The following is a 17,334-nucleotide window of genomic DNA, read 5'->3' on the forward strand; positions in this document are numbered from 1 at the left end:
AAAAGAATTATGCTATGACACAAGCTTGACAAATGACTGCATACTGTATGGCTCTATATATGAAATTCTAGAAAAAGCAAAATTATAGAAATGAACAACAACAAAAAATAGATGAGTAGCTTTCAGAACCTGGAAATTTACTACAAAGGAGCATAAGGAAACTTTCTGGGATAATGGACATAGTTTATAGCTTGATTATGATTTTGATTATATGACTGCATGCCTTTGTCAAAACTCATTGAAATCTGCATTTTTAAGGAGCAAATTACATTTTAAATAAATTATACCTCAACGATTAAAAAGTAGACAATAGCTTTGGATTCTGTATTTTCTTACTAAGATATTAAAAAATCAGATTGTAGTCTCTAATAATGCTATAGAATGCGGGGTGAAGTAAAACTGTGACAATTAATCTTATAATAAACAATTCTGCCTTTTGTTCTTCTTATCCCCTAGTAATAAGTCAGGTAGTCAAGTAGTTAAGGACTCACTTCCAGTTTCCAGTTAGGATGTTTGGTAAGCAGTAGTTTTGTTGTAGATTTCAGGAAAGAACCATTAAGAAAGAGATCAAGGAAATTGGTATGAGATGGAAGTACATTATATCAGTAATAGTGTGTGCACTTTTTTTTTTTTAACAAATATGGGTTTAACTGCTTATTAATTAATTTAGTGGATCATGGCAATTTGTTTTTATTTTTAAATAGAATAAAGGAGAATTGAAGATGTAACAGTACATCTCAAGTAATAAGTATTATTCTGAATTTTTGGCTTATGTGTTTGTGTGTTTATATATATATATATACATATATACACACTTATATATATTTATATAATTATATTTATATTTATATAATTATATTTATATTTATATAATATATAAATATTATATATATATATATATGATATGTAACCAAGCAGGACCCTATGAGGCCTTCCCAGAATAGACCCCCATCCATGCCCTCTGCCTGCCTTTTGTATGTAGAAAAACTTCAAAGAATAAATTCAATCAGAGAAATGAGAAAATGCAGAAAGAAAGGAAAACAGTCAAGTAAGAAAAAATAATAATACTTTAGCCATTAAAAAGTTAAGGACCTTTAGTTCTTCTCAAGGACTGCAGGTAATATTCTGAGCTATGTTCTTTGAGCAGCTTTGAAACTGAAACCCCTACCAGGTGGAACAAGTTAACTGTACGCTGATCACAAGCATGTTCACTCCAGACCAGTTGGAATCAGAAGGTTGATGATGCTGATTCCCCATTACCTCACCTCCAACCTATCAGAAGAATGTCCATGAGCTGGCCTCACCCGGATCCTTGAACACTATAAGACTTCTCATTATCCCCTCCATGGCAGGGCACACAGTCTTGACATTAGTCTGCTGTGGTTCCCTTTGCTTGGTTAAGCAATAAAGCTTTTTCTTTCTACTTCACCCAAAACTCTGTATTCAATATTTAAACTGGCATCAATGTTCAGTTCAGTTAAGTTCAGTTCAGTCGCTCAGTCGTGTCCTACTCTTTGCAACCCCATGAATCGCAGCATGCCAGGCCTCCCTGTCCATCACCAACTCCCGGAGTTCACTCAGACTCATGTCCATCGAGTCCGTGATGCCATCCAGCCATCTCATCCTCGGTCGTCCCCTTCTCCTACTGCCCCCAATCCCTCCCAGCATCAGAGTCTTGTCCAATGAGTCAACTCTTCGCATGAGGTGGCCAAAGTACTGGAGTTTCAGCTTCAGCATCATTCCCTCCAAAGAAAAGGTCAAAATTCATATTATTTATATATATATATATATATATATATATATATATATATATATATTCCATGTATGTATGCTATCTAAATTCTACATGCAGTGGTAATAAATACATATGTGTATGCATGTGTGTGTATTTAATAATTCAAGACATAAAATATATTTTATAATAGATTTCAATTTTAAAAAAAGCTTGAATGTCAGTGCCTTCTATAGCAATAGATTTTTGAGTGTTATGGCTTCTCACAAGCCTAATGGAATAAAAGGAAGAGAATCTGTGTCTCAGATTATTCTGAAATGGCCAGGTCTGCTTTCTTCATGGCCATAAACTATATGGTGTGCTTCTATGAGGCGCTAATGGGGCAAGGAAGATTTACGTCCACGAACTCATTTGTATTGTATTTGGGCTTAGATAACTAAGGACTAGTACAGACTTTGCAGTACTTCCTAAATGTCTGCTGGTCAAAACTCAGAGTTCATGATCTTATAAGGACTAACCTAAAGAAGTATGACCAGCTGCATGGTGTAATATGAAAGGCATCAGGTTAAACATTACTCCCCCTCAAAAGTCTTCATTTGGAGTGCAGCTATTTCTGAGGAGACTACTAAGAATATTTGATAAAGAGAATATTATTGGTAATTATTAGTATATTTGATGCTTTCTTTTTCTGGAATAGAAGGGCAGTAAGTGTAGCAGGAAGGCACTTGATATCTAAGACAAATAGAAAGTCTGGCAAATATTTTTAAAATGGTAAGATGGGCGATGGGCTTCCCAGGTGGCTCAGTGTGTAAAGAATCCACCTGTAATACAGTAAACAGGAGACGCAGGTTCGATCCCTAGATCAGGACGATCACCTGGAGGAGGGCATGGCAACCCACTCCTGTATTCTTGCTTGGAGCATCTCATGGATAGAGGAGCCTGGAGGGCAACAATCCATAGGGTTGCAAAGAGTTGGACATGACTTAAACTACTGAGCACACATGAGAAGGGCTCTATCAAAGTTCCCTATCACATAATTTATTTTTTTATACAGGTCCAGTTCTAGAGGGGTGTTCAATTTATTTTCCTGATGACCAAGTGATCTTTTCTGTGATTCATAGCTATACCAACAAGCTATCTTTAAGCAAACATATCTGTTTTTGATTACAGGGGGAATTGGGCATGAGTAGATTATCCATGTACCTCTATCCAACCTCCATCCCACTCATCCAAATGGAAATACTCTGAACCATCTATGACATCTGTATCTCTATCTCTATCGCTCTACCTATGAAAAGCAACACATTCCCATTACAGTTGGAAAATGAGTTTCCTAACAATTAAACACTGAGTTGGATCAAAATTTTCTAATGACATCCCAATGTGTTCTATAATCTCATTCTTTCACTCTATTATTTGAGATAAATGAAAATAAACACTACTGGCATGGAATAAGAATTGTTTGAGATTCTAGTCAAACAAACAACACTTTGGCTGTTTCTGGCTTATCTTATTATAACAAGGCCGACTCAATTTGTGAAAATTGTATATTATTGGATAGAGTTCGTGTTTATTTCCTGAGTTAAAAGTAAGCATTATGATGTGTTCCTCTCGATGTCCCTATCTCTAAATGACTTCAAGAAAGCCAATTTCACTGATTCCATGGTATTAAGCTAGCTAAGAGACGACAACCCATTTTCCTAAAGTATAAGCTCCTTTAAGGCAAGGAGTAGATCTCTGCCTTCTTTGAATTATCAATGCCAAATACAATGTCTGGCACTGTGAAAGGGAACAGGAAATATTTTTATTTACTTTTGTAATGAAAAAATTAATTCCAAGGATTTTCACAAAGCATATTACAAATGACAGCCTGAAAAAATATTGCACAGTAACTCAGAGTTCTGCTCTATAATGTACCCTTAAATTCGCAGGACGTTTGGTAACTTGAGTAGTCTCAAATGCTTAAATAAAGAATGTCTTTTTACATTGCTTAGAGTTTCCTTTGTTGTGCAGACGCTTTTAATTTTAATTAGATCCCATTTGTTTATTTTTGCTTTTATTTCCAGTATTCTGGGAGGTGGATCATAGACGATCCTGCTGTGATTTATGTCAGAGAGTGTTTTTTCTCCTCTAGGAGTTTTATAGTTTCTGGTCTTACATTTAGATTTTTAATCCATTTTGAGTTTATTTTTGTGTATGGTGTTAGAAAGTGATCTAGTTTCATTATTTTACAAGTGGTGGAGCAGTTTTCCCAGCACCACTTGTTAAAGAGATTATCTTTAATCCATTTTATATTCTTGCCTCCTTTGTCGATGATAAGGTGTCCATAGGTGTGTGGATTTATCTCTGGGCTTCCTATTCTGTTCCATTGATCTATATTTCTGTCTTTGTGCCAGTACCATACTGTTTTGATGACTGTGTCTTTGTAGTAGAGCCTGAAGTCAGGTAGGTTGATTCCTCCAGTTCCATTCTTCTTTCTCAAAATTGCTTTGGCTATTTGAGGTTTCTGTATTTCCATACAAATTGTGAAATTATTTGTTCTAGCTCTGTGAAAAATACCGCTGGTAGCTTGATAGGGATTACATTGAATCTGTAAATTGCTTTGGGTAGTATACTCGTTTTCACTATATTGATTCTTCCAATCCATGAACATGGTATATTTCTCCATCTATTAGTGTCCTCTTTGATTTCTTTCATCAGTGTTTTATAATTTTCTATATATACGTCTTCAGTTTCTTTAGGTAGGTATATTCCTAAGTATTTTATTCTTTTCATTGCAATGGTGAATGGAATTGTTTCCTTAATTTCTTTTTCTACTTTCTTATTATTAGTGTATAGGAATACAAGGGATTTCTGTGTGTTGATTTTATATCCTGCAACTTTACTATATTCATTGATTAGCTCCAGTAATTTTCTGGTGGAGTCTTTAGGGCAACTGACAAATAACTAATCTCAAAAATATACAAGCAACTCATGCAGCTCAATTCCAGAAAATAAATGACCCAATCAAAAAATGGGCCAAAGAACTAATCTGACATTTCTCCAAAGAAGACATACAGATGGCTAACAAACACATGGAAAGATGCTCAACATCACTCATTATCAGAGAAATGCAAATCAAAACCACAATGAGGTACCATTTCACACCAGTCAGAATGGCTGTGATCCAAAAGTCTACAAGCAATAAATGCTGGAGAGGGTGTGGAGAAAAGGGAACCTTCCTACACTGTTGGTGGGAATGCAAACTAGTACAGCCACTATGGGGAAAAGTGTGGAGATTCCTTTAAAAATTGCAAATAGAACTGCCTTATGACCCAGCAATCCCACTGCTGGGTATATATACCAAGGAAACCAGAATTGAAAGAGACACATGTACCCCAATGTTCATCGCAGCACTGTTTCTAATAGCCAGGACATGGAAGTAACCTAGAGATCCATCAGCAGATGAATGCATAAGAAAGCTGTGGTACATATACACAATGGAATATTACTTGGCCATTAAAAAGAATACATTTGAATCACTTCTAATGAGTAGATGAAACTGGAGCCTATTATACAAGTGAAGTAAGCCAGAAAGAAAAACAGCAATAGAGTATACTAACACATATATATGGAATTTAGAAAGATGGTAATGATAACCCTCTATGCAAGATAGCAAAAGAGACACAGATGTATAGAACGGACTTTTGGACTCTGTGGGAGAGGGAGAGGGAGGGATAATTTGGGAGAATGGCATTGAAACATGTATACTATCAGGTAAGAAACGAATCGCCAGTCTATGTTCGATACAGGATACAGGATGCTTCGGGCTGGTGCATGGGGATGATCCAGAGAGATGATATGGGGTGGGAGGGGGTTTCAGGATTGGGAACTCATGTACACCCGTGGCTGATTCTTGTCAATGTATGGCAAAACCAAAACAGTATTATAAAGCAAAATAAAGTAAAAATAATAATAAAAAAATGTCACAAAGAGCTATGTATTCATATACAGCAATCACAGAAGGAACTTAAGACCTAAAGCAAACTAACTTTCTAAAAACTTCTTAGATTCTACACCAACAGGACAGACTTTGAGCCAGTGAAAAGACTAGTAGAATTTTAAAACCTCTAAACTAGCTTAAGGGTGCAGTTTTAATTTTTACCTGCTGGCTTTGTGTTCACAGCAGCTTTTAAAAGACTGCTTGCTTCACTGAAGCTACATAGCATATCCCAGCTATTGAAAAGTCTCCCAACTTTTGCTAGTTTTTGTTTCCATAATATTAAGCATCACACTTTAGCTGTGCAAGAGATAGAGGTTTATTTTCACTTTATGCAAGGCTAAAATTCTAAGAAAATTCAATTTTGCTTAAGGACATGTTGTAAAGTAACAGTTCTTGATATTATATACCTCATATGATCCATTCAAATCATAGAGAATTATACCTTGATGTGTCACTGTTCCAACAGACAAACAATGTGGACAGCTAAAATTTTTAAAAAACGCACCAAGCCTGTGATGTCTCAAACAAAAGTTGAATTTTCTGTCAAATTAAGTTATTTCCTATACACCACTCTTCTTCAAAACTGGTCTTCTATCTCTTTTCATTTGATCTACATTGGCTACAACACCTAGAGAAAGATTGGGATGGCTTGTGAATTCCCTTCCAGGACAGTGGTCTCTCTATTTTTTTAATTAATTAATTAATTTTAATTGGAGGCTAATTACTTTACAATACTGCAGTGGTTTTAACCATACATTGACATGAATCAGCCATGGATGCACGTGTCCCCATCCTGAATGCCCTCTCACATGCTTCCCCATCCATCCCTCAGGGTTGTCCCAGTGCACCAGCTTGAGTGCCCTATTTCATGCATTGACCTTAGACTGGTGATCTATTTCACATTGGTAATTAATACATGTTTCAATGCTATTCTCTCAAATCATCCAACCCTTGCTTTCTCCCACAGCGTCCAAAAGTCTGTGCTTTATATCTGTGTCTCTTTTGCAGTCTCACATATAGGGTCATGGTTGCCATCTCTCTAAATTCCATATATATGCATTAATATACTGTATTGGTGTTTCTCTTTCTGAATTAGTTCACTCTGGATAATAGGCTCCAGTTTCATTGACATCATTAGAACTGATTCAAATGCATTCTTTTCAATAGCTTAGAAAATTCCATTGTATATATGTACCACAGCTTTCTTTTTTTCCTCATTTTATTTATTTATTTAATTTAAATTTATTTATTTTAATTGGAGGTTATTTACTTTACAACATTGTATTGGTTTTGCCATACATTAATGTGAATCTGCCATGGGTGTACACATGCTCTCCATCCTGAACCCGCCTCCTCCCTCCCTCCCCAATACCATCCCTCTGGGTCATCCCAGTGCACCAGCCCCAAGCATCATGTATTCTGCATCAAACCTAAACTGGAAATTCGTTTCTTATATGATATTATACATGTTTCAATGCCATTCTCCCAAATCATCCCACCCTCTCCCTCGCCCAAAGAGTCCAAAAGACTGTTTTATACATCTGTGTCTCTTTTGCTGTCTCACATACAGGGTTATCATTACCATTTTTCTAAATTCCTTATATATGTGTTAGTATACTGTATTGGTGTTTTTCTTTCTGGCTTACTTAATTCTGTACAATCGGCTCCAGTTTCATTCACCTCGTTAGAAGTGATTCAAATGTATTCTTTTTAATGGCTGAGTAATACTCCATTGCGTATATGTACCACAGCTTTCTTATCCATTCATCTGCTGATGGACATCTAGGTTGCTTCCATGTCCTGGCTATTATAAACAGTGTTGCGATGAACATTGGGGTACACATGTCTCTTTCAATTCTGGTTTCCTCAGTGTGTATGCCCAGCAGTGGGATTGCTTGGTCATAAGGCAGTTCTATTTCCATTTTTTTAAGGAATCTCCACACTTTTCTCCATAGTGGCTGTACTAGGTTGCATTCCCACCAACAGTGTAAGAGGGTTCCCTTTTCTCCACACCTTCTCCAGCATTTATTGCTTGTAGACTTTTGGATCACAGCCATTCTGACTGGAGTGAAATGGTACCTCATTGTGGTTTTGATTTGCATTTCTCTGATAATGAGTGATGTTGAGCATCTTTCCATGTGTTTGTTAGTCATCTGTATGTCTTCTTTGGAGAAATGTCTGATTAGTTCTTTGGCCCATTTTTTGATTGGGTCATTTATTTTTCTGGAATTGAGCTGCATGAGTTGCTTGTATATTTTTGAGATTAGTTGTTTGTCAGTTGTTTCATTTGCTATTATTTTTTCCCATTCCGAAGGCTGTCTTTTCACCTTGCTTATAGTTCCTTTGTTGTGCAGAAGCTTTTAATTTTAATTAGGTCCCATTTGTTTATTTTTGCTTTTATTTCTAATATTCTGGGAGGTGGGTCATAGAGGATCCTACTGTGATTTATGTCGGAGAATGTTTTGCCTATATTGTCCTCTAGGAGTTTTATAGTTTCTGGTCTTACCTTTAGATCTTTAATACATTTTGAGTTTATTTTTGTGTATGGTGTTAGAAAGTATTCTAGTTTCATTCTTTCACAAGTCGTTGACCAGTTTCCCCAGCACCACTTGTTAAAGAGATTGTCTTTTCTCCTTTGTATATCCTTGCCTCCTTTGTTAAAGATAAGGTGTCCATAGGTGCATGGATTTATCTCTGGGCTTTCTATTTTGTTCCATTGATCTATATTTCTGTCTTTGTGCCAGTACCATACTGTCTTGATGACTGTGGCTTTGCAGTAGAGCCTGAAGTCAGGCAGGTGGATTCCTCCAGTTCCATTCTTCTTTCTTAAGATTGCTTTGGCTGTTGGAGGTTTTTTGTATTTCCATACAAATTCTGAAATTATTTGTTCTAGCTCTGTGAAAAATACTGTTTGTAGCCTGATAGGGATTGCATTGAATCTATAGATTACTTTGCGTAGCATACTCATTTTCACTTTATTGATTCTTCCAATCCATGAACATGGTATATTTCTCCTCTTTGATTTCTTTCACCAGTGTTTTATAGTTTTCTATATATAGGTCTTTAGTTTCTTTAGATAGATATATTCCTAAATATTTTATTCTTTTCATTGCAATGGTGAATGGAATTGTTTCCTTATTTTCTCTTTCTATTTTCTCATTATTAGTGTATAGGAATGCAAGGGATTTCTGTGTGTTGATTTTATATCCTGCAACTTTACTATATTCATTGATTAGCTCTAGTAATTTTCTGGTGGAGTCTTTAGGGTTTTCTATGTAGAGGATCACGTCATCTGCAAACAGTGAGAGTTTTACTTCTTCTTTTCCAATTTGGATTCCTTTTATTTCGTTTTTGTTTTTTTGTGTTTTTTTTTTTTCTCTGATTGCTGTGGCCAAAGCTTTCAAAACTATGTTGAATAGTAGTGGTGAGAGTGTGCACCCTTGTCTTGTTCCTGACTTTACAGAAATGCTTTCAATTTTTCACCATTGAGGATAATGTTTGCTGTGGGTTTGTCATATATAGCTTTTATTATGTTGAGGTATATTCCTTCTATTCCTGCTTTCTGGAGAGTTTTTATCATAAATGGATGTTGAATTTTGTCAAAGGCTTTCTCTGCATCTATTAAGATAATCATATGGCTTTTATTTTTCAATTTGATAATGTGGTGTATTACATTGATTGATTTGTGGATATTGAAGAAACCTTGGATCCCTGGGATAAAGCCCACTTGGTAATGGTGTATGATCTTTTTAATGTGTTTTTGGATTATGATTGCTAGATTTTTTAAAAGGATTTTTGAATTTTGGTCATCGGTGATATTGGCCTGTAGTTTTCTTTTTCTGTGTACCACAGCTTTCTTATTCATTTTTCTGTTGATGGACATCTAGGTTGCTTCCATGTCCTAGCTATTGTAAACAATGCTGCGATGAACATTGGCATACACGTGTCTCTTTCAGTTATATCCTTAGTGTGTATGCCCAGCAGTGGGATTGCTGGGCCATATGGCAGTTCTATTTCCAGTTTTTTAAGGAATTTCTGTGCTGTTCTCCATAGTGGTTGTACTAGTTTGCATTCCCACCAACAGTGTAAGAGGGGTCCCTTTTCTCTGCACCCTCTCCAGCATTTATTGTTTGCATACTTTTTGATAGCAGCTATTCTGACTGGGGTGAGATGGTACTGCACTGTGGTTTCTATCTGCATTTCTCTGATAACGCATGGTGTTGATCATCTTTTCATGTGTTTGTTAGCCTTCTGTATGTCTTCTTTGGAGAAATATCTGTTTAGTTATTTGGCTTATTTTCTGATTAGGATATTTATTTTTCTGAAATTGAGCTGCATAAGATGCTTGCATATTTTTGAGATTAATTCTTTGTCAGTTGCTTCACTTGCTATTATTTTCTCTTATTCTGAAGGCTATCTTTTCATATTGCTTATAGTTCTCTTTGTTGTGCAAAAGCTTTTAAGTTTAATTAGGTCCCATTTGTTTATTTTTGCTTTTATTTCCATTACTCTGGGAGGAGGGTTATAGAGGATCCTGCTGTGATTTATGTCAGAGATTGTTTTGCCTATGTTTTCCTCTAGGAGTTTTATAGTTTCTGGTCTTACATTTAAATCTTTAATCCATTGTAAGTTTGTTTTTGTGTATGGTGTTGGAAAGTGTTCTCAGTTCAGTTCAGTTGCTCGGTCGTGTCCGACTCTCTGCGACCCCATGAATCGCAGCACGCCAGGCTTCCCTGTCCATCACCAAATCCTGGAGTTCACTCAAACTAACATCCATCAAGTCGGTGATGCCATTCAACCATCTCATCCTCTGTCGTCCCCTTCTTCTCCTGCCCCCAATCCCTCCAAGCATCAAAGTCTTTTTCAATAAGTCAACTCTTGGCATAAGGTGGCCAAAGTACGGGAGTTTCAGCTTTAGCATCAGTCCTTCCAAAGAAATTCCAGGGCTGATCTCCTTCAGAATGGACTTGTTGGATCTCCTTGCAGTCCAAGGGACTCTCAAGAGTCTTATCCAACACTGCAGCTCAAAAGCATCAATTCTTCAGCACTCAGCCTTCTTCACAGTCCAACTCTCACATACATACTTGACTACTATAAAAACCATAGCCTTGACTAGACAGACCTTAGTCAGCAAAGTAATGACTCTGCTTTAGAATATACTATCTAGGTTGGTCATAACTTTTCTTCCAAGAAGTAAGCGTCTTTTAATTTCATGGCTGCAATCACCATCTGCAGTGATTTTGGAGCCCAAAAAGATAAAGTCTGACACTGTTTCCACTGTTTCCCCATCTATTTCCCATGAAGTGATGTGACCGGATGCCATAATCTTCGTTTTCTGAATGTTTAGCTTTAAGCCAACTTTTTCACTCTCCACTTTCAATTTCATCAAGAGGCTTTTTAGCTCCTCTTCACTTTCTGCCATAAGGGTGGTGTCATCTGCATATCTGAGGTTATTGATATTTCTCCCTGCAATCTTGATTCCAGCTTGTGTTTCTTCCAGTCCAGCGTTTCTCATGATGTACTCTGCATAGAAGTTAAATAAGCAGGGTGACAATATACAGCCTTGACGTACTCCTTTTCCTATTTGGAACCAGTCTGTTGTTCCGTGTCCAGTTCTAACTGTTGCTTCCTGGCCTGCATACAGGTTTCACAAGAGGCAGGTCAGGTGGTCTGGTATTCCCATCTCTTTCAGAATTTTCTACAGTTTATTGTGATCCTCACAGTCAAAGGCTTTGGCATAGTCAGTAAAGAAGAAAGAGATGTTTTCTGGAACTCTCCAGACCCAATGGATGCTGGCATTTTGATATCTGGTTCCTCTGCCTTTTCTAAAACCAGCTTGAACATCATGAAATTCACAGTTCATGGATTGTTGAAGCCTGGATTGGAAAATTTTGAGCATCACTTTACTAGCGTGTGAGACGAGTGCAATTGTGTGGTAGTTTGAACATTCTTTAGCATTGCCTTTCTTTGGAATTAGAATGAAGACTGACCTTTTCCAGTCCTGTGGCCACTGCTGAGTTTTCCAAATTTGTTAGCATATTGAGTGTAGCACTTTCACAGCATCATCTTTCAGGATTTGAAATAGGTCTACTGGAATTCCATCACCTCCACTAGCTTTGTTCGTAGTGATGCTTTCTAAGGCCCAATTGACTTCACATTCCAGGATGTCTGGCTCTAGATGGGCGATCACACCATCGTGATTATATGGGTTGTGAAGATCTTTTTTGTACAGTTCTTCCATGTATTCTTTCCACCTCTTCTTAATATCTTCTGCTTCTGTTAGGTCCATACCATTTCTGTCCTTTATCGAGCCCATCTTTGCATGAAATATTCCCTTGGTATCTCTAATTTTCTTTAAGGGATCTCTAGTCTTCCCCTTTTGTTGTTTTCCTCTATTTCTTTGCATTGATCGCTGAAGAAGGCTTTCTTATCTCTTCTTGCTATTCTTTGGAACTCTGCATTCAGATGCTTATATCTTTCCTCTGCTCCTTTGCTTTTTGTTTCTCTTTTTTTCACAGCTATTTGTAAGGCTTCCCCAGACAGCCACTTTGCTTTTTTGCATTTCTTTTCCATGGGGATGGTCTTGATCCCTGTCTCCTGTACAATGTCACGAACCTCATTCCTTAGTTCATCAGGCACTCTATCTATCAGATCTAAGCCCTTAAATCTATTTCTCACTTCCACTGTATAATCATAAGGGATTTGATTTAGGTCATACCTGAATGGTCTAGCAGTTTTCTCTGCTTTCTTCAATTTCAGTCTGAATTTGGTAATAAGGAGTTCATGATCTGATCCACAGTCAGCTCCTGGTCTTGTTTTTGTTGACTGCATAGAGCTTCTCCATCTTTTGCTGCAGAGAATATAATCAGATTTTGGTGTGACCATCTGGTGATGTCCATGTGTAGAGTCTTCTCTTGTGTTGTTGGAAGAGGGTGTTTTCTATGACCAGTGCATTTTCTTGGCAAACTCTATTAGTCTTTGCCCTGCTTCCTTCCACATTCCAAGGCCAAATTTTCCTGTTATTCCAGGTGTTTCTTGACTTCCTACTTTTCCATTCCAGTCCCCTATAATGAAAAGGACATCTTTTTGGGGTGTTAGTTCTAAAAGGTCTTGTAGGTCTTCATAGAACCGTTCAACTTCAGCTTCTTCGGTATTACTGGTTGGGGCATAGACTTGGATTACTGTGATATTGAATGGTTTGCCTTGAAAACGAACAGAGATCATTCTGTCATTTTTGAGATTACATCCAAGTACTGCATTTCAGACTCTTTTGTTGACCATGATGACTACTCCATTTCTTCTGAGGGATTCCTGCCTGCCATAGTAGATATAATGGTCATCTGAGTTTAACTCACCCTTTCCAGTCCATTTTAGTTCGCTGATTCCTAGAATGTTGACGTTCACTCTTGCCATCTCCTGTGTGACCACTTCCAATTTGCCTTGATTCATAGACCTGACATTCCAGGTTCTTGTGCAATATTGCTCTTTACTGCATTGGAACTTGATTCTATCGCCAGTCACATCCACAGCTGGGTATTGTTTTTGCTTTGGCTCCATCCCTTCATTCTTTCTGGAGTTATTTTTCCACTGACCTCCTGTAGCATATTGGGCACCTACTGACCTGGGGAGTACCTCTTTCAGTATCCAACCATTTTGCCTTTTCATACTGTTCATGGTGTTCTCAAGGCAAAAATACTGAAGTGATTTGCCATTCCGTTCTCCAGTGGACCACACTCTGTCACCTCTCTCCAAGAAAGTGTTCTCGTTTCCCTCTTTTACAAGTGGTTGACCAGTTTTCCCAGCACCATTTGTTAAAGAGATTGTCTTTTCTCCATTGTATATTCTTGCCTCCTTTGTCAAAGATAAGGTGTCCATAGGTGTGTGGATTTATCTCTGGGCTTTCCATTTTGTTCCATTGACCTATATTTCTGTCTTTATGTCAATACCATACTGCCCTGATGACTGTATCTCTCTCTTATCCCATCTCTAGAAAGGGATCTGCTCCAGCAGCAGGAGAAGCTTCTCCATCTTGGAGATCTGCGTCAAGTTGGAGGACTCTTCCTTTGATAATAATCTCAAAGGCGGTGACCCTAAGATGGAGGTAGGCCATGATTTGACTTCTCTTTCCAACACTCGACAGTTACACTTCATAGTGTTCTCCCATCTAGTTCTCAGACAGCATCATCTACATCTTGGGGCTCTTCAAATTCAACAAATGCAAAGCCGGGAGGGTTTCAAGCAACCCAGACCCTTCAGAGTGGACCATAATTGTCAAAAGCTCGCTTCAATTCAGACTTGTTACCTTTATTTCCAGAATTACCTACATAAAATTTATAGTCCAATGGACAGGAATCATGATACATTTAGAGATCTTAGGTTAGAAATGTGGAGGTACAAATTCATATAACCTAGGCTAACTTTTCCCAGTTTGTTCCCTTCCGCCTGGCATTCCGGGATGCTCTTGCACACCCAACATCCATGAAATGGAGAACTAACTCCATCTTGCCCTTATTTATATGTTATACATACTGGAGTCACATGATCTGATGAGCTCACCCAATGAGAGGTGGAGGAGGTCGAGACATAATGGCTACAAACGCTACAATAACTGAGGTTGCTAGGAGCATTCTCTGGTCATACCTCCTTGCCTGTGGAGACGGGTGGTGTCAGGCTTCTGGTTAGGCCTTCTGTTAGGCCAGAGCTCCCTCAGGTTTAATCCCCACTTGATGACATCCAATTTCGGAAATCTTTTTAAATTAACTGCTTCAACTGTTTTATATGAGCTTACAGATGGAGGAAGGGATAAATGGGAATGATCATATATAAAAAATGAGTTAGAGCCAGGGAAGTAGTTTTTGATGAAAAACGTCAGGGAAAAGAGGGTTATTTTAATTCTTAAGTCACTCCCCCACAAGACATACGTATAAGAAAAACAAAAAGAGAGAGAGAAAAGAGGGCTATGCATGGTTAATTTACTTCATCAGTACAAGCTGAAGTGTAAGCACAGCACAAGTTGAAGTGCCCTGTTTTCCAAGAAGCTCTGTGACAAGATGTTGAAATGGAACATGCACTAATGGTAGAAAGCAAATGTCAGGGTCATTCAACTGTGCTGCCTTCTCAGCAGGTGGCAGACCAAGAGAGAGCACTTGGGTCCAGTGTTGCTAGCAGTGACAGAGGAGACCCAGTTTATTGCTATTTATTGTGTAGGCAGTAACAATGATGCTGGATGATTCACTCATGCTGTATGGACAGAGAGTGGGCTTAGGGAAAGGAGAGGTGGTGTGTTGTGTGTGTGTTTTCCATAAAGACAATACTGCCCCCGCACACTGAATTAATATAGATATGCTTTACTTTTCTCCAAACATAAAGGCAGTTGAGTTCCTCCTTTACCTTTCTTCCATAGACAGACAAATAGACAAACAAATACTGCAACAATCCCCACTCCAATACATATAAAATGAGTAACTATATCTGGACTTGTGCCTTTCAAGTTTTCTCACAAATTGATGGCTCAAAAAGATGAGTTCTCACTGTGAGGCTGCAGAGAGATGTGGTCTTGAATTCCTAATGAGAAAATGCTGCAGTCTTCTTTCAGGCAAAACTTGCCTTGTATGCAGAATGAGGATCAGCAGCCATTTCTTGTTCAAGTTCCCTACAGAAAGCAATTGAAAGTGAGGGAAGAGGAGCAATCAGTGTTAAGGGGTTTAGAAAGCAATTAACTCTTTCAGGTCCCAGAAACCTTAAAGCCTAATGTCTGATAATAATAGCTCTTTTGCTGTTGGCTTCTGGGCACAAAAGCCTTTCTGTGTCCCCCGTTTCTTATTTTCAAGAAATAGGCTTCATTCAGCCCATATGACCTTCCCTAAATCTCAAAGGGTGGGTTCAAACAGTTGCTAATCATGGAAGGGTGGGGATGGGTAACAAGAGAGGAGCAGTAAATAAACAATAGTGCAACCTTGGGGCAGGGTCCTGGTTCCCTCTGAAGGGATACACATAATAATATCTTTGAGTTATTTTGCAGATACTGAAACTGTGTGCTGCCCGCAAACACAGACCCCAGACCAGTTGGAACCAGGTTGATAATGCTATTAATTTCCATGCCACCAAGCAATCAGAAGAATATCCATGAGCTGATCATACCCTCCTCTCTGAACCAATAGTACAAAGCTCCTCACTAGTCCCTCCGGGTCAAGACACAGTTTTTAGGGCATTAGATCACTTTGGCCCCTTTTGCCTGGCAAAGCAATAAAGCTATTCTTTTCTATTTCACCTTAAACTGTCTCCAAGTTTCAATTTAGTAGTGGTATACAGGGGCCAAATTCAGCTACATTTTTGGTGTACTTACCAAGTGTCAGGCACTTTTGTAAGCGTTCATCATAGATAATTTCTTTTAATCATCATAACTGTTAGTGAGTTTTTTAATGGAGAACTAAATTTAGGGAATCTGATTCTAGAGCTCCAAGTCTAAAGCCCTATGAGGACTGCCAGATAGATAAACTAGGGGCTTAGACAGCTCTAGATTAAAATGTAGTTTCTGTCAAGCAGATGACCATATTTAGCTGCGTTTCCTCATCTGTAAAATAGGGAAAAACATTACCTGGATTACAGAATTGTCCAAGGCTTATACGAAATAAATCTCACACTTAAGCATTTTGCAGTGTCTAACCCAGAGTAATTCCTCTCTATATGGTAGCAATTATTACAAGCAACTGATGATCCATTATATATTTATTATATACATCCTTAATAACTTCTGCACAGAGAATGGTGATAAAGTTATATAGGTAGGCAATGGCCAAATCAGAAAGGATCTTGTCCATTTTATTCCCCAAAAGGGATATTATAAATATATCTGCATTTAAAAAATATAATTCTGCAGCACAGTAAATGGTGAGTAACCTTTGAGGCCAAGAAAATGAGTTAGGATACTACAATAATAGTCCAGGGGAGAAATAGGAACTTAAGAGAATAGTAGTATAACAGAGATAAGAAAATAGATATGAAATATTTTAACTAAATCATATTAAAATGACCTAAGGATTGCTTGGATATGGGGGGTGGGACTAACAAAGTGATAAGTGAGGTGGAATTAGCAGAGACGTCACCCAGATTTCTGACTTGGTAGTCTGATAGTGGGATAATTATTTTCACTGACTGAAATAGGAAACAAAGGATTAAAAGTAGGTGTGTAAAGGAATCACTTTACTTGGATAAAGGTGAGCTATATTTTAGATGTGTTGAAATGGAGTTACCTGTGGGATAATTGAAAATATATGGGTTGTTACTTTGGAAAAACTATGACTGGAGACATAGATTTGGGGTGTCAACACACAGGTTGAAATATTAAATGTGATTGGAATCAAACTAAAGACCATATTTTAAGACAGGTAGGCTGAGGGCAAAATTCTTGGACACACCAATATGTATCAGGTAGGTAGGGAGAGGAAGAAAAGTGACAAAAATTCAAGGAAGAGCAATCAGGAAGGCCAGAGAAAAAATAAAGGGCAACAATGTATAAATCACTGGAGTGTGTATGATGGTCAGATTGTCTCAGAGGATCAAATGTTACAGAGACCAAACAAGTTTAAGAATTGCATGGTGGTCGTGAGATCTAAGAGCA

General features: G+C 37.8%; 1 pseudogene; it reads right to left on the reverse strand.

Moving 5' to 3' along the window:
* Nucleotides 1–6,305: 6,305 nt before the first annotated feature.
* On the reverse strand, nt 6,306–14,077 carry LOC128070091 (serine/arginine-rich splicing factor 3-like; annotated as a pseudogene).
* Nucleotides 14,078–17,334: the final 3,257 nt, after the last annotated feature.

The sequence above is a fragment of the Budorcas taxicolor genome, chromosome X, assembly GCF_023091745.1.
Source record: "Budorcas taxicolor isolate Tak-1 chromosome X, Takin1.1, whole genome shotgun sequence".
NCBI classification, from domain to species: domain Eukaryota; kingdom Metazoa; phylum Chordata; class Mammalia; order Artiodactyla; family Bovidae; genus Budorcas; species Budorcas taxicolor.